This window comes from Lemur catta, chromosome 20, assembly GCF_020740605.2.
Source record: "Lemur catta isolate mLemCat1 chromosome 20, mLemCat1.pri, whole genome shotgun sequence".
Taxonomy (NCBI): domain Eukaryota; kingdom Metazoa; phylum Chordata; class Mammalia; order Primates; family Lemuridae; genus Lemur; species Lemur catta.
Window position 1 is genome coordinate 33,166,163 of NC_059147.1, and position 21,151 is coordinate 33,187,313.

The 21,151-nt window shown below is 52.4% G+C and overlaps 1 long non-coding RNA gene across 1 annotated transcript; it reads right to left on the reverse strand.

Annotated features, from left to right (window-relative positions):
• Window positions 1–19,562: 19,562 nt before the first annotated feature.
• LOC123624975 lies at window positions 19,563–20,332 on the reverse strand. Its single transcript, XR_006730327.1, has 3 exons — window positions 20,301–20,332; window positions 19,833–19,997; window positions 19,563–19,581 (listed from the first exon to the last, which is right to left on the reverse strand). It is a non-coding gene; the product is annotated as an uncharacterized LOC123624975 (long non-coding RNA).
• Between the last annotated feature and the right edge of the window lie 819 nt (window positions 20,333–21,151).

Consider the following 21,151-nt stretch of genomic DNA (forward strand, 5'->3'; position numbering starts at 1 on the left):
GAAATTGTTGGTAAAACAGGCTGTCACACTTATTTGATGAACTTTTTTTTATTCAATAAATATTCGACAAGAGCCTGCTAGGTCCCCAGCAGCACAGAGTGGGGAGCAGTAGGCAGGGAATTGTGCAGCCTCCCCCCACCCTGGGGAGCTCTCAGGCCGACCCCAGGAAGCTCCTGTCTGGGAAAAAAACAGCTCTGCCCAACTCAATACCTTGAAATAAACACTAAACTCCGGTTGATGTTCAAGCAAGAGAAAGAATCCCAGCCTCTCAATGATAACCAGTTGTTTCTGCAAGGTGAATTAAAACAATGCAATCCTTTACACTTTCCCCACAAAGCGTAGTTTCAGAGGAATGTGTGTGCGCAGCCTGGGGCAGGCCACACTCAGCTCCCCGGTAGTAGCCGGGCCCTCGCCTTGGCTCTGCTGAAAACTGAATGTCGAATAAAATGACCGCCCGGAACCCTGGGAGCCACAAACACAGGCTTGGAATCTAGAACATTAGTTTTCTGTGTGTTCGTGGAGAAGGATTGATTTAACTATGTTGAGAACGTCTTAGCGGTGAAAGTGAGTGGATTTTTCTTTCTTTTTTTTTTAAGGAAAATTTTATTGGGAATATTTTTTCCCCTTAGGTGTGAAATTTGGCAAGTAACTACATTCTCTGATGGACTGTTGAAGACTCGGTTAATTAGAAATAAGATTCAGGTCCAAGGTAAACAGCTTGAGCCCACTAAGTCTTCTTAGGATGTTTGTCTGAAACGCTTCTGAAAATAGTATAGCTTTCTATAAAGAAATATTAACCAGTGTTCATAAACGGAGCTGACTACGTCCTAACCCAGCCCTTCCTAAATTGGTATTAGACGAGGGATTAGTCTCCGATTTTATTTGAAAATCCCAAGAGCAAAGCAGCTCCAACCAGCGCTTTCCCACCCGTTTCTCAGAGAGCCAGCCGGAGGCGCAGCGAGTGAGCCTCCTCTTTCATCACGGCAGTGGGGGACCGTCCACCCAGCCCCGATGGCTCGGCTCTGAAAATGAGGGCAGTTAATTGCCCGGTGTGTGTTGATACAACCGGCCATGCAGACAGGAGACACACAGCGACACATCCCAGGAGCCCGTGAGGCTGGACACGCAATCCCCATTCATCAGTCTGCGCATCACGACGTTCTGCATTCTGCTAGTCCTCACACTCCATGAAGTTCGCAGAGTGACAGTGGTGCCCTGGGATTCTCGGGAACCAGACACCAGGCAGCCCCAGGTCCTTACACCCGGGACTCGGCAGCCCTCCCGAGAGGACGAGCAGGGTCTCTGCGGGGCGCCCGCCAGGCATCAGCAAGCACCAGTCCCTCCATTCTCAGATGGGTAAACTGAGACCCAGAAAAGCGGGCAATTTGCCCTCCCACCCTCGACCAGGTGAAACAGCGTTGAACACAGGCAGCACTGACTTCGGAGCCCTGCACTTTCTGCCCCCCAGTAGTGGGCCCGTTGTCATAGAAACAGACTCGCGAGCATTTATGGAACAACCAAGAGTCCCAGCCACCGTGGGGATGTTCAGAAAGAGCCCTCAATCCTACACTGCTCGAAACAAACCCAGCAAACACGGTACGGAATGCAAGTCAACACGCAAGCAGAAATTGCAGGAAAATAAAACTTAAGGAGCTGTAGGAAAGAGATGAGGTTTGTCCCTGAAAGAAATTCAAGACAGTTCTTAAAGAAAGAAAGAAAATAAAAAATTGGCAGAGAAGTCAAAAGAGATCATCCTGATTTCTGACTGTTGGAGACGGTGTATCTGAAGTCTTCTCTGATAATAAACATTTTCTAGTCACATAACATTTTTAAAAGTCTCCCCTGTGGAACTCTTGCACACTGCAGTACAGCCGTTATGAAAAACAACACGGAGAGTCCTCGAAAAATTAAAACGAGAACCACCGTGTGATCTAGGAATCTGCCCACAGGGTCTATGCACAAAGGAAATGAAGCCGGTACTTCGAGGCGACATCTGCACACCTGTGTTCCTTGAGCATCGCTCACAATAGCCACAGTATTAACATGAGATCAGCCTGGGTGTCCCCTGCTGGATGAACGGATAAAGTACAGCGGTGCACACACACCACCAAGCACTAGTCAGCTTTGAGGAAAAAGAAGGAAATCCTGTCATTTGTGACAACGTGGATGAACTGGAGGCCGTTGTGCTAAGCAAAATGAGCCAGGCACAGGAAGACAATATCGCAGGATCTCACTTCTGTGTGGAATCCAAAAAAGTCGAACTCGTAGGAAGAAGAAAGGTCGGTACCCGGGGCTGGGGTGGGGGTGGGGAGACTGGGGTGGTGTCGGTCAAAGATACAAAATCTCAGTTACACGGGAGGAATAAGTTCAAGAGATCTATTATGCAGCATGGTAACTATAGTTAGCAACAATGTATCGTATGCTTGAAAATTGCTAACAGAATAGATTTTAAGTGTTCTCACCACACACACAATAAATAGCTATATGAGGTGACGCATATGGTACTTAGGGTGATCCAGCCATTCCACAACACATACATGTTTCAAAACATCTTGTGGTATACCACAAATACATACAATTTGTATTTGTCAATTTTTTAAAATAAATAAATAAATAAGGCCAAGCACGGTGGCTCACACCTGTAATCCCAACATTTTGGGAGGCCGAGGCTGGAGGATCACTTGAGGCCAGGGATTCAAGACCAGCCTGGGCAATATAGCAAGACCCTGTCTCTACAAAAAAAATTTAAAAATTAGTCGGGCGTGGTGCTGTGCACCTGTAGTAGCACCCACTCAGGAGGCTGAAACAAGAGGATCACTTGAGTCCAGGAGTTTGAGGCTGCAGTGAGCTATGATCACACCACTGCACTCCAGCCTGGGCAAGAGAGGGACACCCTGTCTCTAAAAAAATAATTAACTAAATATATAAATAACTTTTTTAAATCTCCACCATGGTAGCACCAGGGAGCTCCTTTCTGGTGATAAAATTGTCCTGTATCCTAATGGTGGTGGTGGTTACACAAATCTATACAAGAGATCAAGTGCATGGAAACACACATGTGCACACGAACACACACACACACACACACACACACACACGTGCACGTAAGAACTGGTGAAATCTGAACAAGGTCTGGAGTCTGGTGTTCCAACATCAATTTCCTGGTTTTGCTATTTTACCGTAGTTATGTGAGATGGCACCATTGGGGAGAGCTGGGGGAAGGGCTCAAGAGACCTTATGTACTATTTTTGCAATTTCCTGTGAATCTATAATCATTTCAAAAGTAAAAGTGAAAAATAAAATTCCCCATCTCCCCATTTCTTCCATTGCAATAGGTCTCTTGCTGCTTAATTTGGGTTTACTATTTGTGACTTACGACTCACCTGCAATCACTTGATAATGAGGAGGCTGGAACAATTAGGCTCCCAGAGCAAGAGGGTCCCTTGGGGAGGAGGCACAGGCAGCTTTCCCAACCCTTCCGCAAATGGGGCAACTGAGGCTTCTCGAGGTTTGCCCACAAGATCGGGCCCAGCACTGTGCCCAGCGCCTGGTGGATAGGCAGTGGAATGTCAGTTTGCGAATAAACAATTGCAGACAGTCACACCCCCCCCTCGCCCACTGTAACTCCACGGACGAGGAAGGCCAAACAGAAGCCAAGAGGACCACCAGGAAAGTCTGGGCAACACCCCAGAACCTGCTCCTGGGAAAGCGGCACCGGGGCTGGCAGAGGAAGCTGAGCTGCGGCAGACGGTTCTCTGAAGTGCTTGCTCACCTGGCCAGGGAACACCTAGGGACGCCTTTAGAAAGGAACCAGTCCTGTGATAAAACCAGCCCATCACCTGACAGTGGGCACCGAGGACAGGTGCACTCTCCCACAGCAGGGACGTGCATCCTGTGTCCTCGGGGTGGTGTGGCCAAGGCCAAACAAGCCCTTTGCAGAAGTCTATCCTAACAACATGATCCGAAAGAAAGAAAAAGCAGTTCTTGGAAGTCAAGAAAGCGGTTGCCTCTGGCGAGAAGGCTGGGGTGGTGACTGAGTGCACGCAGGGTCCCCCTGGGCTGGCTGCTGACTGCTCCCGAACCCAGGGCTGGTCGCACAGGTGGCTTCACGCTGTGAAAACTCTGTGTGCTGACAAGCGTGAGTGGTGCACGTTTCTGCAGGTATGTTCCACCACCATAAAATGTTCTTTCAAAAGACAAGGAAGAACCTCAAATGCATAAGAATGCGTACGAAAGTACCAGTCAGAAAAGGCTACAGACTGTGTGATTCCAACTATGGGACGCTCTGGAAAAGGCAAAACTATGGAGACAGTAAGAAGATCAGGGTTGCTAAGGGCGATGGGTGAGGAGGGATGAATTTTTGGGGCAGTGAACCTACGTTGTCCAATACTGCAACCGCGGATGCGTTATCATTCCACATCTGTCAAAACCCACAGAGCGTCCAACACAAACGAACCCTGACGGAGACTGTGGACTTTGGTAAGTAATAATGTATCAATATTGGTTTATCAATTGAAACAAATGTACCACACTAATGCCAGACATTAACAATGGAGGAGACAGGGAGGGGAGTATATGGGAACTCTTTGTGCTATCTGCTTAATTTTTCTGTAAATCTTAAACTGTCCTGACAATCTATGAATTTAAAAAATAAAATAAAACCATTCTGGTCCACTTTGGATCTTAAACAATTGAGAGCTAGTCCATGATCTCAAAAAGAACATTAACAAGAGAAAAAATTGCTGAAAGTATTTGTAATAAATAGGCACAGGAGAAACTGGACAAATGTGTGGAATTCTTGACCCTCCTAAAATATATCACTGGGTGCCCTGTGCCCCAGCTCAAAGGCAAGGGACAAGGAGACCCCTGTGGGTTATCCACAGTAGCCGCTGTCTGCCCCACTGAACTTCTGGCTGGCTGGCTGTCCTCTTTTGTTCCTTGGTGTCACGGATTCCCTGTCTTGGTACAGCTAAGCTGGTCTCATTTCTACCCTTTTTCTCACATACATGCAATGCTTTGCACCAAAGGAAAATTACACAGTGCAAACATTTATTCAGAAAAATGGTTTGCAGTATTACCTCCCTGGAGTACTTGGCCATGAATGAAAGCTTGGTACACACTCCGGCTGGTAGAGGACAGGAAATGGAATCCTTTGCTCAATATATTTCCAGCTTTTATGAGGCAGATTTAGTGGAAACGCGTCAACTTCTCACCCGAAGCCCAGGCTGAAAAGAGGCCCCCCGCACCCCTGGGCACAGAGACGGGGCACATAGCTGGTGCCAGGGCTCTTGGTGACAAATGAGGCTCTCAGTGACTTTTCATCTCAGCTTCCAAAGGGGGTGGGAGCAGGCAGTCGAATTCCCCAGCTTAGAGGGGGACAGGGTCACGCGTGTCCTGGGCCTTGAGACTACGGACACTAGAATGCTGGTGCCCTCGGATGCTTAGACCCGCCCTCCGCGCAAAATTAAATCACGCTCCCCTCCCCCCACCAAGGCACTTCCGCTCCCTGCCGTTTTCCCCACTGCAGACTGAACTGTGTCCCCAGAGACATACGCTCAGGTCCTGACCCTGGTACCTGTGATGTGACCTTATTTGGAAATAAGGTCTCTGCAGACGTCACCAAGGTAAATGAGGTCACGCTGGCGTGGGGTGGGACACCAGCGATTGGCATCCTCATGAGAAGAGGGAGGAGGTTTGGACACAGACACGCAGGGAGAAGCCACGTGAGGATGGAGGCAGAGAACGGAGTGACACAGCCACAAGCCGAGGGACGACGAGGACGGCTGCCCACACAGGAAGCTGAGAAAAAGGCACGATAGGGTTCTCTAGCTCCCCAACTGCAGCCCCTGCACCAAATCCAAACCGCACAGAGCAAACCCCTTTATTAAAAGGATTTATTCTGTAAAATTTGGATTCCATCCAAAGGCCACACTGGAGGATCCAGAAGGCCACAGGTCCCCCCAACCCCTGCCCCTCGGGTTCCAGCAGGTACGCAGCCCTGCCGACCCCTGGAGGTCAGCTCCCGGCCCTCCGACCTGGAGAGAGCGGATGGCTGCTATTCTCAGGCCCTGGTCTGTGGTCCTTCACGCGGCGGCCGCAGGACACTAAGCCACAGGGGCTGCTTGCTGGTGGAGGGAGGGTCTGCAGGGACAGGGCTCTCGCCTGCTGCGTCTGCTGCCGGGTCCCCCGTGCCTGGCACCAGGCAGGCCCTTGATACAACCTTTCACGGGGCAACACAGGGCTCCTCCCAAAGCTCAATTTGGGGGGTCTAAGAACAGCATGAAGAGGAGGTTACCTATTCCTCTCGGCATGTCCTTCCTCACTGAACCCCGCACCATGTCCCCACCAACACGGCCCCCCAAAAACCATAGGGCAGCATCTCCTCCCTCCAAACAGCAGGAGCAGCCAGTTGTTCTTCTCTCTTCCTTCCTCCCTCCCTTCCTTCTTTTCCGTGTCTTCTCCCCTCCACCGCCCCCACTTGTCTGGGTTAATGTTTGTGCCTGAGGAGCCCCAGCCAGGTGAGAGGAGGGGAGGGAGGGAAGCATTTCTATGCTGCACCAAGAGGAAAAACACTTCTTTAAAACCACAGATGTAAATAAATTGCTCACTGTTGAGCAGATGGAGGCCGGATTCAGCCCTGCAGCCGCTGCCGGCATCCCGCACTACACAGGTGAAGCCAACAACCTGAGCCACGCCCACATTTCCAAAGGGACCGAACAACAGAAACCGGCCCCGCTGACACCTCGATTCTGGATGATTCTGGACGTCGTGGCCCCAGAACCATGGGAAAATACATGCTATTGTTCTCAGCCTCCCAGTGTGTGGTCCTTCCTGCCGCAGCCCCAGGAAACTCTCACAACATCCACCTCGGGGAGGGAGAGGGACCCGCCCAGCTGAGCAGATACGGGGTCTCCACTGGGGTTGCAACCTGGCCGTGGGCAGGTCACTCAGCCTCCCCCAGACCTCGGTCATCACCTGGAGTGCAGGGGTCGCAGGACCTTCTCCAGAGGGGTTTTAGGAAAACTCAGTGAGTTCATGCGGCAAAGACTGGGTGTAGGGCCCGGCACTTGGTGGCAAGGCCAGAAAACACTAACTCCTGTAATTTTCTTATTCTTATATTTGACCCTTGACAATATTTGCATTTTGACCCAGAAATTCCAGTTCAGAGAAGTTATCCATAATAATCCTAAATGCAGGGAGAAAATGTTTTACACAATGCTATTTATGGCTGTATGTTATTGATAACATCAAAAAGTTAGAAACAGCTCAAGGATCAAAAATAGGAATGTAATTAGTTAACCTAAGTATCCAGTTGATGACATACTATGCAGCCACCAAAAATAGTTTAAAGATTGTCTAATAGCTGGGGAAATACTTATAACTTCAAGCATGAAAAGTAGGGTAGAAAATTACAGTTGTGTGTATTAACTGGGACATCTAAAAATAGATAATCACTAGAAAGAAAATCTCACACTTAACAGGGTTGTATTCCCAGCTGAGAGATGGAAATGCATTTCTTTATTGAGATGTGCACCTTATATAGTATGTAGAAAAAAAGTTTAAACAAAGAAATGATCCCAAAGTTTAAATCAGTTCTGATGTCAATAGGAGATTATGACTAAAAAGTATTTGAATCAGTATTACTGTCTTTGACATTCAGCTACTTCTGATCACTCAGTACATGCTAGTTTAAAAACTCTGTCAAGGCCAGACAAGGTGGCTCATGCCTGTAATTCCAGCACTCTGGGAGGCCGAGGCAGGAGGATTGCTTGAGCTCAGGAGTTTGAGACCAACCTAAGCAAGAATGAGACCCCATCTTTACTAAAAGTAGAAAAATTAGCCAGCCGTTGTTGGCATTTGCATGTAGTCCCGGCTACTTGGGAGGCTGAGGTGGGAGGATCGCTTGAGCCCAAGAGTTGGAGGTTGCAGCAAGCTATGATGACACCACTGTTGTACCCTAGCCTGCGTAACAGAGCGAGACTGTCTCAAAAAGAAAAAGCTCTGTCAAGATAATTCGTATATATGTTCATACATACAGAGTACACCTATACATACATGTACATTCATACATATGTACTATACACACACATGTATAGGTAGGTAGAGATGTGTGTGTGCCTGTGTTTGTGTGTATCCATTAGGATTTTATTCCCCAAGGAAAAGTTACAAATCTTAATTTGTTTGGAGAAAAAAAAAAAGGTAGGCTCCAGTGATCCCATGGATATGAGGACCAGTCGGTGTTCACGAATACATGATACATAGAGGAATAATTGTGTACATGACCTGTTCCTGGCAAAGTGTCAGCCATACATTTCAAAAAATTTTTAATTAATTTCAATAATAAAAAAAATATAAAGTCATTGAGTAATTAAATTCCCTGCCTCTAAGCATTTTCACTTACATAGATCCATCTGTCTATTAACTGGCCCAGTAGAAATTCCTGGGCCAAAAACAGGAGGTCTGAGCTGGTAGCCTCGGCCTCAGACCACAGACCGGCCCCCACACCCCCCGAGTGCTGAGCTGGGCCTAGCTTTAAACTCCTCTGTGGTCCCGGGCAGGTGACTCAGGCCTGACTTTCCACTGCTTTGCAGAGAGAGTTAAAAATCATTGTGGATTCTGTGGGTGGGTCTGGGACTGGCCACGCAGAGCCCAGCTGCTGCCCCCGGCCAGGGGCCACGAGCCAGAGAACACCCCTCTCTGAACCTCACTTCCCTCTTCAGAAAAACGGGCAAAGCAAAAGCACCTGTCTCGTCAAGACCAAACAACGTAAAACTCGGACTCACAGGCCAAGGATCTACCCCCAGACAGGACCCCATGCAGCGGTTACTTCCTCCTCCCAACTCTCCTCTAATCGTTGGCTCACCAAATGGTTGAGTCCAAGCTTGTATTTTTCCCTTTGCCAGAGACTGGTTTTGAGTGGGTGATAATCGCTAGTTTGGGGCACTTACGATGTGCCAAGCCCTTATCCAGGTCATCAGCCACAGAACTTCCAGGAGCCCTGTGAGTTACCAACGTTGTCTTCCCATGGGGCAGTTAGGGAGACTGAGGCTCGGTAGCCAGTAGAACTGGGATTTCAACCCAGGCAGTTAGACCCCCCAGGCCCACAGCTCAACCCCTGCTCCATGCTACACGGATGTCCTGAGACAGGTCAGGAACAGTGACGTGGGTGAGCTCATTCTCCAAACGCGAGCGCCAATGTGATCATATGAGAGATGGACAGGAATCGTCACAGCCACCTGTGGCCCACGCCTACGGCCGTCACCCCCAGGGGTCCGAGGTTAAGACCATACGGGATTGGAATCCGGTTTTCAGCTGCGTGATCTCAGGCAGGTTACTGGGCTCCCTGTCCCCTTTTCCGGGGCTCCAAGATCACAGCAGTGCCTGCCTCGTGGGCCCCTGTGAGCATAAGCTGATTGGTGGACACAGAGTGCACACAGACAGGAAGCTCAGAGAGGCTGCTGGGCTCTCTCAGCATTGCACAGCCAAGGTCTGCGGCCAGCACAGACATGGCACAGAGCCTGCCTGCTGGGTGGTGGATAAGGTTGCGGCTCCTGGTACCGCTGGGGCCTCCCACAGGGGGTCTCTTCTGCCACTTTACACCTGGGGCACAGACAAACTCACCAAGTGCCTTCCAGCCTCGGGGCCTTTGCTCATGCTGTTCTCTCCTCTGCTCCTTCCTCCTGCAGGTCCCAGCGTGAGCAGCAGTTTCCAGGGACAACTTCCCACAGCCCAGACACAACCCCCTCCTCTAGCCTAGGACCCCACTTCACGGGCCCCCACACACGTGCACCTGCCCTATGACTCTAAGCACACAGTGGTTCTACAGCGCATGTGTCCCCTCCTGGACTCAGAGGCCTGTGCACGAGGGACCAGGCTGGTCTCATTCTCTGAGATTTCCCCAGTTCCTGGTGGAGTCTGACTCCAATACTTACTGAGCAAATGGCTAGAAAGAACCCTCTCATTCTGAAGGCGAGGCTGAAGCTCGCTGGCGATACATCATCAGAGCCAGCACCGAGTTTGAACCCTTTGTTCTCTTCCTAGATTTTCCCACTTTCTTGCTTTCCAAATTTAGAAACCCAGGGAAAGTGAGTTCACATAAAGGACTGAGCTCTTTTTTTTTTTTTTAAAAAAAAAAAAAAGGTTTTTTTCAGTGACTGATGTATTTAATTAGCATCCAAAAAATATAGTTACATTATACATTTTATAAAACTACTAATCCACATGTGCGCAAATTTGCCTCTAAGGACAACTTAGTATTTTTATGATATGTTTCAATATTTCCCCATTGTTCCAAAGTAATATTTTTGCTATTAAAATATATCATAAAGTTCTCAAGAAAAACCAGGGTCACTCTAGGCAAGGGAAAGCAAGACACCGAGAACTTACATCACCGCTTTCCCTTTGTCTTTGACAAGGGTCTGAAATTAATTTTACCTCCTTGATTAAAAAAATACAGACAGACAGACTTTAGATTTAACTTGAACTTGTCACACTGCTTCTTCAGCTTTCTTTCCTCAAAATCAAGAGGCTGAGCTGATCCTGCTCTGCGAAGACGCAGGGGTGTGCAAACATCTAAGGAAACCTGCCGTGTGGTGTTTGCCCATCGCTGTGGTGTAAAGACCCCACCCTGGATGATGGCAAACAAGTGACACGACGTGAGACACACGCTCCACACTGGCCACACGGAGTACTCTGTGACAGCACCCAGCTCATGGGGTGGCGTGCATCACAGGGACCCCATGTGGTGAGGTCTGCAATCTCTCGGCCCCATTCCTGGCGTGTAGTAATTGCTCCTTGAAGGTTGAATAGATTGTCCGATGATCAGCCCTTCTCTCGTAAGCCTTCCCTTGGGGAGAAATCTGGCACCTTGGCACCTTCTCACACACTATCCCCGCCAGTCTACCAAGGTGTGCCCTGAGCACTGGGCACCAGGAACTTGGACAATCACCTCCAGCACTCAGTGAATGACAGTCCTCACTGGAGTTCTCAGTCCTGCTAATCTCCCCAGGCCTGGGAAGCCCAGAATGTCTCATGGGGAGGCAAAGGACATCCGCTATCCTGAATTCACGAAAGCTGCTAGGATCCGAAGGCTGCAAAGCATGTGGTCAGCAGGGTAGGACTTCGTGTCAGCTGACCTGGGATTGAAGGGCTTTTTTTCTAACCCCACCTTGCCAGGTGCTGTGTGACCTTGCGTAAGCAACTCAACCTCTCTGAGCCTCGGTTTCCTCATGTGTAAAAGGGAAATGCTTTAAGCCAGCAATGGTGTGTTGGAGGGGAACAAAAGGGAATGCCCGTGTGTGGAATTGTGCAGGTTGTTAGAGAAAGCTCATGGCTTCAGACAGCCCCAACCAGATGGCCCAGAGGCGGCCCAGGATCCCATAGCGCCGTCCAGCCCTGGGGCTAGAGGGCCACCCCACTGTGCCAGCACACACAGAGCTCCCGCGGGAGCTAAGGACACGGGCACAGAAGGCCCCGGCAATGCAGTGATGCAGCAAACAGTCCAGCGCTGCCATTTCAGACACTTGAAAAGTGGCTGGAACTGGGACACGCCCTCAGCCTGGGGACCTCAGACAGCACGAGAAAGAAGCGCACACATCTCATTAATGTGTTTCATGTGGATCACGTGTTGAAAGGATAACATTTTGGATATATTGGGTTAAACAAAATATATTCTTAAAATTAATTTCACTTCTGCTCTTCATAATGTGGCTACTGGAAATTTCTAGATTACATGTGTAGCTCCTATTACATTCCTTTTGGACAGCGCTGGCTTAGACTGACCTGGACTCAAACTGTTTGCACAACATACCGTGTGACCCTGGACAAGCGATCGCACCTGAGGCTCCTCATCTGTAACAGGAGAGTTGTTCTGGCACAGAAATGCACGTCACCTGGCCAAGGGCTCTTCCAGAGGTGCTGCTTCCCCAGGTGTGCCTGCTGGACTCCTCTCCTCCAGAAAGGGCTCTTCCCTCCCTGGCTCCTCGGCAGGCCCTGGGGGACTCGCACAGCCTTTGTTTGGTGAAGAGCTGATTGGCAGGGGGACACTAAGCAAGAAAAACAAACAGGGCCCCTCTCTGTGTGGTTTCTTAAGAGAACCACTTGAAAACAAACAAGGGAAGAAAGGAGTCGTCAGAGACATCTAAGTCATTAATGAGCCCCTAGAACTGGCTCCAGGCTGCAGGTAGGAGGGAGGGAGCGTGGAGGAGAGACCAGGTGGAAGCAGATGGGGCTGCAAAGAGTGAGGCAGGCTGGGGAGAGGAAAGCAGGAGGGAGGTCTGACAGGAGGAAGCCAGAGCAACGCTCAGGTGGAGGGGGAGGAAAGAGGTCTCCATGTTGGGAAGTAATTATTTAAACACTGTGCACCTTTCAAAACAGCGGACAGTAATTTCCAGCCCCAAATATCCGTGTTCCTGTTGCAGAGCAGGTTGGCCTCTGAACCCACCAGGCTGCGAAGGGCTTTCAGCATTGGCTCTGCCAGGTGGGGGGAAAATGTCTCAGTCTGGGCTTGGAAAGAGGGGCTTCCACTGGGGTCTTTCCACGTGCCACCGTGGGCCGGGGCCAAGGAGCGAGAAGGCAAAGATGGTTTGTCTGCTGCCACTGGGATGGAACCGGCTGGAACCCGCTCACATCCTGCACCGGCCAGTAGTCACAGTGTGATGGATGGGGGTAGAGAACCTGTCCCACCCTGTGTCCTGGAGAAGGGGCCTCACGAGAGCCCCTGTGCCTTCTAGGGGGAGGGGAGTGAAGCTGTCTGAGCCTCACAGCAAAATCTCCTTAGCTGTGGAGAGAAGCCTTTGTCAGGGGCACCTGTAGCATTTTGATGAGTAGAAACAGAGCCCTGCACCCTCTGGCTTCAGCAGGAATCACTCTGCACCACGCACCACCTGGAAATGTTGGTCCCAAAGCTCCTGTCCTGCAGGGTCAGGGGAAATAATTTATCCGCCTGCTTTTCCAGAGAGTCTGTGCAAGACCCTGCCCAAGCCCAGCTGATAAAATCTAGACCCCTCTCTGCCTCCCTCGGCTCCCTCCCAGGGTCCCCCAGGCTGAGGCCTGCCTTCCACGGGAGAAGATGACACCAGCTAGGTCCAGAGAGTTTCCCAGGAAGCACTGCCCTGAGTCTGCCCCTGGTCACCACCTTGCATCTGTGTTAAACGTCCCCTCGCTCCACTGGCTCCTGCACAGCCATGGCTGCCTCTGCCCTCTGCAGCATCATTTCCTGTCAATCTAATCATTTGCATAGCTGGCTGTCAGCCCCTAGGAAGACAGCGAGTGACTCTATCCAAAGCATCCTGGCTGTGTGCATGCTGCTGGGGATAAATGCAAACTGGCCGGTGGATGAGTGAATGAATGAATGAATGCAAATGGACTGGGGTGGACAGTTTAGGGTCATTCTGAGCCCTTCCTGTGTAACAAGGAGCAGAAGGGTCAAAAAGCAGACTCTGATGCCAGCCTGGTTTAGAATCCTCCCCCCACTCCTGTGTGACCTTGGGCCAGTTACTTAATATCTCTGTGCATAACAATTGTACCCACCTCAGTGGGTAGGAGTAACCCAATTACTGGAAGCACTTAGAGCAGTGCCAGACACATAGTAGGACCAGGGAAATCAAGCAGTGTCCGCTCTGATTATTCCACTTGCACAAAGAGTACGAAACCAAATGCTTTTCTGAAAATTCTGATGTTGATCCCAACAGCCTATTTCGGGTTCGCTGCCTTAAAACAGAAGGCAAGGAGTTAAAGCGTCAGCCTCAGGAAAAGAGGATTAGCAACATTGTGTCTGTTTAGTTACTCAGCTCCCTGCCTCTCCAGAGAAAAATATCTTGAAAGATTAGATTATGTAGCACGAACTAGGGGGCCACCGAGGAGAAGGGGCTGCTGTCACCTCCCCGCTAAGCTGAGGCCCAGAGGCTAACTTCCCGTAGGTGGTCTGGCCAGATTTCCTGCAGTCCGAGGGACAGAGCAAACAGCCTTTCCTGCGCCTCCGGGGATTACAGCCTGAAAGCACTTTTTAAACCTTAAATTAAAAAACTGAAAGGCCGTGTCCATTCTGCAAACTCCGTGTACTTAATTTTTAAAACAGCAACACATCAAGAGCTCTCAAAAGCGGCGGACCCTGCCTCAGACTATTGAAAAGTGTTCACCTTCAGGAAAAATAACTCAAGCCGAGTGACATGGGCCTGACAAAATGAGCCAAAGGGCGACTTTCCGTCTCTGAAACACGCTTCACTTCTCCAGGTGTTAGGGCCTCAGTGGGTGTTTGCGAGGGGTTGGAAGTTGTTCGTGTTGCGATACTGTAACCTTCCAAGGTAGTCATGGCTTAGCGCCCCTGGAATAGGAAAATACCCTGTTCCGGAGCAAAGGCTGTGCTCTCTGTGGAAGGCTGTGGTTGGGATCCATCATCACGCGCGTGCTCTTCGGACGTGAGACGATGCCCAGAGATACCCACGCGGGCAAAGACCAAACGTGGAACAGAGAAGCCACGATCCAGACGTGGTGGAAGTGGGACGTCCACAGAGGAAGCACCACAAAGCCTGAATTCAAGGCTCTGCTCGGCCGTTTCTGAGCTTTGTGACCCTGGGCCAGTTTCTTGACTTCTCTGAGCCTGTTTCCTCATCTGTAAAATGCCAGAGATAGCTTTCCCCACGTCACAGGTTTGCAGTGAAGACTCGGTGAGATCTTGTACTTCAGATGTTGTTTTATAAACTGCTACACAGTATTCAAAAGGGAGTGGTTAGTGTTACTTCCTACCCAGAAAAGGGGTTCATTGTTTCTCTTTTGGGGGGAAGAGGACAGTCATTCCTTCAAGCCCCTGAGTTACCCAGATATTCCACTGGTCACTCCCTGACCGGGTGTAGAAGCTAAAACTTCATAGGAAAGGAGTCTCTGAAGTCTACACAGTGACCCCCTTGCTTGAGACGGATCCCAAATCTACTCTGCATTGGCCAGGTGTGATACGGTGTTTGTTTAAACCCTGTCTTGCCCCAGTTTTCAGGTGTTGTCAATTCTACTTCTCGAGTGGCTGATCAAGTCCACCCCACTGCCCCATGAGGCTCTCACGCTCTGGGCCATGGTGCACCTGCCCCAACCTCCCCGGGGCTGGCTCCCAGACCACTAGGGACAGCCCTATGCCCTGGAGCCACTGAATTCATTTAAATTAGCCAATTCACAGGGAGCCCACAAAGCCTAGTTAACGCCACTAACTGACCACGTGTAAGCTGCGTGGCACAGCTGCCCACCAGGGCACCCCTGCGTGGCCCCGCCTGGCAGTCCGCTCCCATGTGGAGCTGTGAGTGACAAAGTGGTCTGCCTTTCACCTGCCTTTCAGTGTGCTGTGTCCCGCCATCAAAAAAAATCTTTCTATCTTGCAAAACACTCAGTCTCACAAAGACCTCTGCTGCTTCATTTTATAGAATGGCAAATCAATTGGAAACCAATTGGATGTCTATCATGTTCCCTCTGGACTCTAAAGAGTACAGGGCAGATGTGTGAGAATGGATCCTGGATATTTTGTTAAGTGGGAGAGAAAAACTGAGTCCCGTGTGCCTATAGCCCGTGAGCTGTGTGACGGCACAGTCTGTTTTGGTTCGTTATTGACTCTGTAGCTCCCAGCTCCACACCTGACACACAGCAGGTGCTCAGAATATTGGTTAAACACGTGAACACGTGTAGGACTATTCCATCTGTGCGGCACCACCTGAGAGAAGTCTCACTCCCCACACACACATGCGAGCACCCAGGAAGAGCCTTTAAACCATTCAGGTCCCCTTTGGGAGCAAGAACAGGTGGCCCACGTCTTCCTTTCTTTCCCAGCCTGTGTACAAGAAGAATGTGGAAGTGAGAGAGAAATTGTTTCCCCCCCTCTCCACTCAATCAAGGAGTGTCCTCCAATACAGAGAGGAAACTTGGGCTAGTAAGAAGTTTTCATAAGGACATGGCACATTTTCTTCTTAGCGTTTCTTTTCTTATACACATGCACAAGTGCACACATGTGCACATACACACAACAGCCAAGGAACTTCTAAAACAAATTAATCCCAAAATTAAGGTTAGGAAGGAACTCTCCCCCGGGACACCAGTCATATTTGATGTTGGGTATCTGTTTGTTTGTTTGTTTTAGAGCTCTTATGGTTTCTTTCCTGAACAAAGGGTGAAACTATCTTTTGGGATCAGGCAAGCAGACCTTCCACTGGCTTTTGGTCAAAAGCTGAACAGATGTTGCAACCACTACAGACCCATTATGGAGACAGCACTTAGCGACTTGCCACCCCGAGCAGCGTACACCCACACTGCACACTCACAGCACCACCCCGGCTGGATGATCAGAACTGCGAGTTTACATGGCCCCAAGGTATCGTTAATTACCCAGTTCTCCCTGGAAACCCACGGTCTCTGGGTTGCAGGGTGGTTCCTGGGGATCTTGCCCCAGCACGAACACTTCGCGAGCTGGAAAACCACCAGCTGCGATCTCAGGCTTAATCTTGGAAGCATCTTCCCATCATCCCGTCCCAAACTCTGCCACTCTGCCACCCATGACAGCCTTCCCAGGTGTCCCTCCCTACCTACCTCCTCCCCCTCCGAATACATCCCCATGTTGGGCTTTTATGTCTTTGGTAAATTCCGCCATTTGGTCCAAGCTTTTATAGGCATCCAGGGAGCTTGGCAGGGGAGGAGATGATGGTGGCTCTGAATGAGCCCAAGGAAGACACAGATGAAGGATCGTGTGGAAAGCTGTGACATCGCTGAGAAACGTTTATTCCCAGACACAGTGGGGCACAGTCCCCACCCACCTGCCAGCCAGTGACGGGGGCCGTGGCATGCAAGTGTTGGGTCTCATCCCCCCAAGCCCCATAGGCGGCCGTCTCCTGGGGACTCCTCCTCCCAGACTAACCATGCGGCTCCACCAGAAGCTGCCATGTTCTACCAGGAGCCCTCATCACTTCCTCCCAGCCTCAGCCCTGGGGGTGTCAGTGGCCAGAGGAAGCTAGTGGCAGAGTACAACGAGACAAGAGTCGAGAGACAAACGAAGGCAGTACCAAGCCCTTCCCGCAGTGCGGCTGTTCACCCTCACCCTCCACCCCTGAGCAGACTGCACAAAGTCCCCAGGCATGAAAAAGAAACTTCGAGGTTTAAAGCTCAGGTGGCAAATTCTCCTGACTACAGCAAACCCTTCTTTAATAAAAATGACTACAGTGAAAAAGGCCTGAAACAACAGAAAAACTGCCGGACTTCAATCCAACGGGCGACGTCACTCCAGTGCACACAACGCAAGGAAATGGCGTGGGACCCTTGCCACGGCTCAGGACATGTGTGACCTCGTCCTGGTGGGGTGGACGGTGGGAACAGAGAGGTCAGTGAGAGAGACTCACACCAAACCGAAACCAGGAAGTCAAGTTCTCCCAAGAAAGGCCCCCTGCTGTGCTCAGGGGCTTTTGCCTAACTGCAAATACATACGAAAAAAATCATAAATATACTTTTCATTCTGGCTGAAGGAATGCGCGAGAAGCCTACTTTGCAGACGTGGGGGACCCTTCTCGTGCATGAGCGGGGGGTGGGGCGGGGAGGGGAAGGAAACATTTGGGATTAGATCTTGTCATCTGAGTGGCGCAGCTGATGAAAGGCAGGAAGCTCCGAACGTGTGCACCGACAACCTGCCACTCCGATTTTACACTCCGGACCCCCGAACAAAAGCTACACTGTGAGGTGCCCGGGGACGGCGCTGGCGTGACTGCAGAGGGAAGGGACACAGGTTTCCTTTCAATTTAATGACTTTTCAGTGTTGAGTGTGAAAACCAAAATGCTGTTCTGCGAGGCAGGCAGAGGCTCGGCCCCGTCTCCTCCCCCGGTGCCCCAGTGGGACGGTTTTGGGGTGAGGGGCCGTCACCTCACCCCGCTTCTCCGCAAATCCGAGGGCGCTCACCCCAGCAGGGCCCTTCCTGCCCGCCGCGTGGGCACAGAGGGGCAGCCGCGCCGCCGGGTCCTGAGCCCAGACAGTCCCAGCACTGTCCCCGGCACAGGAAATCAGGCCCGGCCCTCGACAGAAAGCCAAACACCAGCGTCCAGAGACCCAGCTCGGGAGGGGACCGCGCCCGAGTCAAAGGGCGCCTTGGCATGGCGGCCGCTGCTCCCCGACGGCGTTCTGAGGGGGACACCAGGGTGACCACCAGGCACGGCAACCCCGGGTCCTGCATTTCCGCACGGAGTTCGGCCAACAGCCTTCGAAGTGGCTTAGATTTCATCCTCCAGTTGAAGCCCGGGAGACCCAACGGGGGCTTGGGCAAGCGCGGCCTCGCCTGCGTGGCCCGGGCGGGGAGGGGCCCGAGGCCACGGTCTGGGGCTCGGGGCGCCCCGTGGTGCCCTCCACGCCGTCCCGGAGGAGCGCGGGCCCGCAGCGATCGGCTCTGTCCCTGCTGTCACGGCTGCCTGGCCCCGGCTGAGGCTGTCCTGAAGGCCCCACCCGGACCCGCGGGGCCGGAGAGAGGCCCGCGCTCTCGGGGCCGCGCCCTGCCCGCCCGTCCTCCCTCCAACCGGGCCTCGACACCCGGGCCGGCCCTGCCCCCGCGCGCCCCGCCATTCCGGAGCTTTCCCGCCTCACGCCTCTGCCTCGGCTGTTCCCTCCGCTCCAAGCGCCCTTCCCGCACGTCCTCCCCTGAGGAAACCTAAGTGTCCTTCGACGGCCCCCTCAAAAGTCACCCCTTCCGGCGCCCCGCACGGAAGAGGCCGCGCTGTCCGAGGTCCCCAGAGACGCCACAGGGCGCGGGCCGGGCGTCCGCGGGTGCCCGGCCCCCCCGCCGTCAGGCGCTTACCTGGGCAGCAGGGCCTGTGCCCTCCGGGACGGGCCCTGCCGGGGCGGCCGCCGTCGCCGACGCCGACGCCGCGGTCGCGGTGAGTGACGGGCACAGGCCGCACAGCCCCACGGCGTCCGCCCTTCTGTCTCCGCTTCTCGGACGAGGAGACCGAGGCTCAGGGTGGTCCCGCGACTTGCCCAGGGCCGCAGCGCAAGGGCGGGGCCCGCGCCCGGCGAGAGCCGCCAGTTTCCTCAGTCAGGACAGGTGTTGGGGCCCTCCCGGCACAGCTGCAGGAGATTCTCTTCTGACTCCTCAAGCCGGTCCTCACAGCTCGGACGCGGAGGCTGAGGAGAGATCTCGGCTCGTCTCGTTTTACCTTCGTCCTTGCAGGTAACGGGCTCCGAAGCCCCAGGATTTCCCCCTGATCCTCGAGCAGCGTTTTCGGGATAAGCAGGGCTCTCCGGGCAGCCTCCGCCACGGGCCCATAAACCGGGGGACAGCGCCACCTTCTGGCCGGCAGGCAGGGGACAGCCGGCGTCAGCGCCGCGGGGTCTGGCGGGCGGAGAGCGGCGGCCGGACCCCCCGGGCTGTGGAGCCTCTCAGCTCCCGCCCCCGGGACAGGAAGTGAGCGGCGGACGCAGGTGCTCACGCGAGAGGAGGCCGGGCTGCCCCGCGGGCTCGCTCGGCTCAGGTACCCACCTGGCCGGAGAACCGAGGGCGTCGGCAGCCGGGAGCGGAGCAAGGCTGGGGGGCCCGGGAAGAAACCGGAGGCGCGGGGCAGACAATATCGGGACAGGAACTGGCACAGAGGGGACCCAGTAAACGGGTCACGAAGTGAAACGGAGTGGTCCTCAGCAAGCAGGCCGTGTGGGCCGGGGTGCAGCACGGGCCGGGTGGGCCCCCCACCCAGAGCCCCCACTGGAGCGGGAGAGATGTTGGCAAGGGCACAGCAAGTGCACAGGGGAGCTGACATGTCGTGTTAAATTCAGCTACAGTTTCCAGGTAAATCCCCCCCCCCAGCACTTCCAGTAAATACTGCTGAAGGATTACCTGGGGTCCCCAGAGAGGGAGGCCACATGGCACTTTCATTCAGTGAACATGAATCGCCCCTCTTTGCCACGCCTGGTGCTACGATCCACACTCTATCCGCATCAGTATGTCGTGAGATCTTCACCACAATCCCGTGAGGTAGGAGTCAGAATCTGCATTTTATAGCTATGGAAATTGTGTCCCAGAAAGGTTAATTAACTTATCCAAAGTCACACAGCTTCTCAGTAGCAGAGCCAGAACTTGAGCCGCGTTTCAACCCCAAGGCCCAGGTACTGAATGTGCCAAGTTCCATCAGCAGATGTTCACCAACCCCCTGTCACAGGGCAGGCAGTCAGCCAGGCTCAGGGGACACACAGCAGTGGACAGGACAGAGCCGATGCTCAGGGGAAGACACTGATACACATGCAGACAGGAGGGTGCTGCAGGGGAGGACGAGGCCGGCTGCCCAGGGGACAGAGCCAAACAGACCTGCTTTCCACATGTCTCTTGTCCACCTTGAGCCTGTTTTCTCATCTGTGAAACAGGGACAAGAGCCAGTTGATGGGACACTGGAGAAGACCAGGACATGCTGCCCCTGCTCCCCCCAGGATGTTAACGTGCATTTCCCTAGAACAGTGCACTCTCCCAGCCACAGCACAGGGCTCCAGTTCGGGCAGTGACTCGCTTTGGCACAACATGACTGTCCAGTCTACGGACCTTCCTCCTCTCTCACCAACCGTCCCAAGAGTCCTTGCTTCCAAAGCAAATACTTCCTCACGATTAGACTCAGGGATGTGTTCTGGGCGGGCGCTCCAGGGAGTGATTTGTGTCCTTCCCCGAGCATCGTGTCCAGAGGCCCGTAGAGTCTGTTTGTCATTAACTGATGATGTTGATATTGACTGTCTGCTGGGCTTCCTCACTGTCAGGGTAATACTTCACCCTTCAGAGCTGTGATAGTATCTGGTGAGGACGCTCTTTGAGACAACGGGAGTGTCCTGTTACTCCTGAAATTTTCACCCGCTAGTTTTAGCATCCACGAATGACTCCTGCCTAACTCAGCGGTCACTACAATGGCTGCCAAGCGGTGTTTTCTGGTCCTGTTTGCTACCTTTGGCAGCTGGCGTTGGAGCAGACCTTTCCTCAGAGGCAGATTACCACAAAAGAGTCAGAAACTAGTCTCCCCACATCGTTCTCGACCCTACAATCTGTTCTCCACACTGTAGTTAGAGAGAGGCTCGGTGCAGTGAATCACGCTTGTAATCCCAACACTTTGGGAGGCCAAGGTAGGAGGATCACTTGAGGCCAGGAGTTCAAGAACAACCTGGGCAACATAGTGAGAC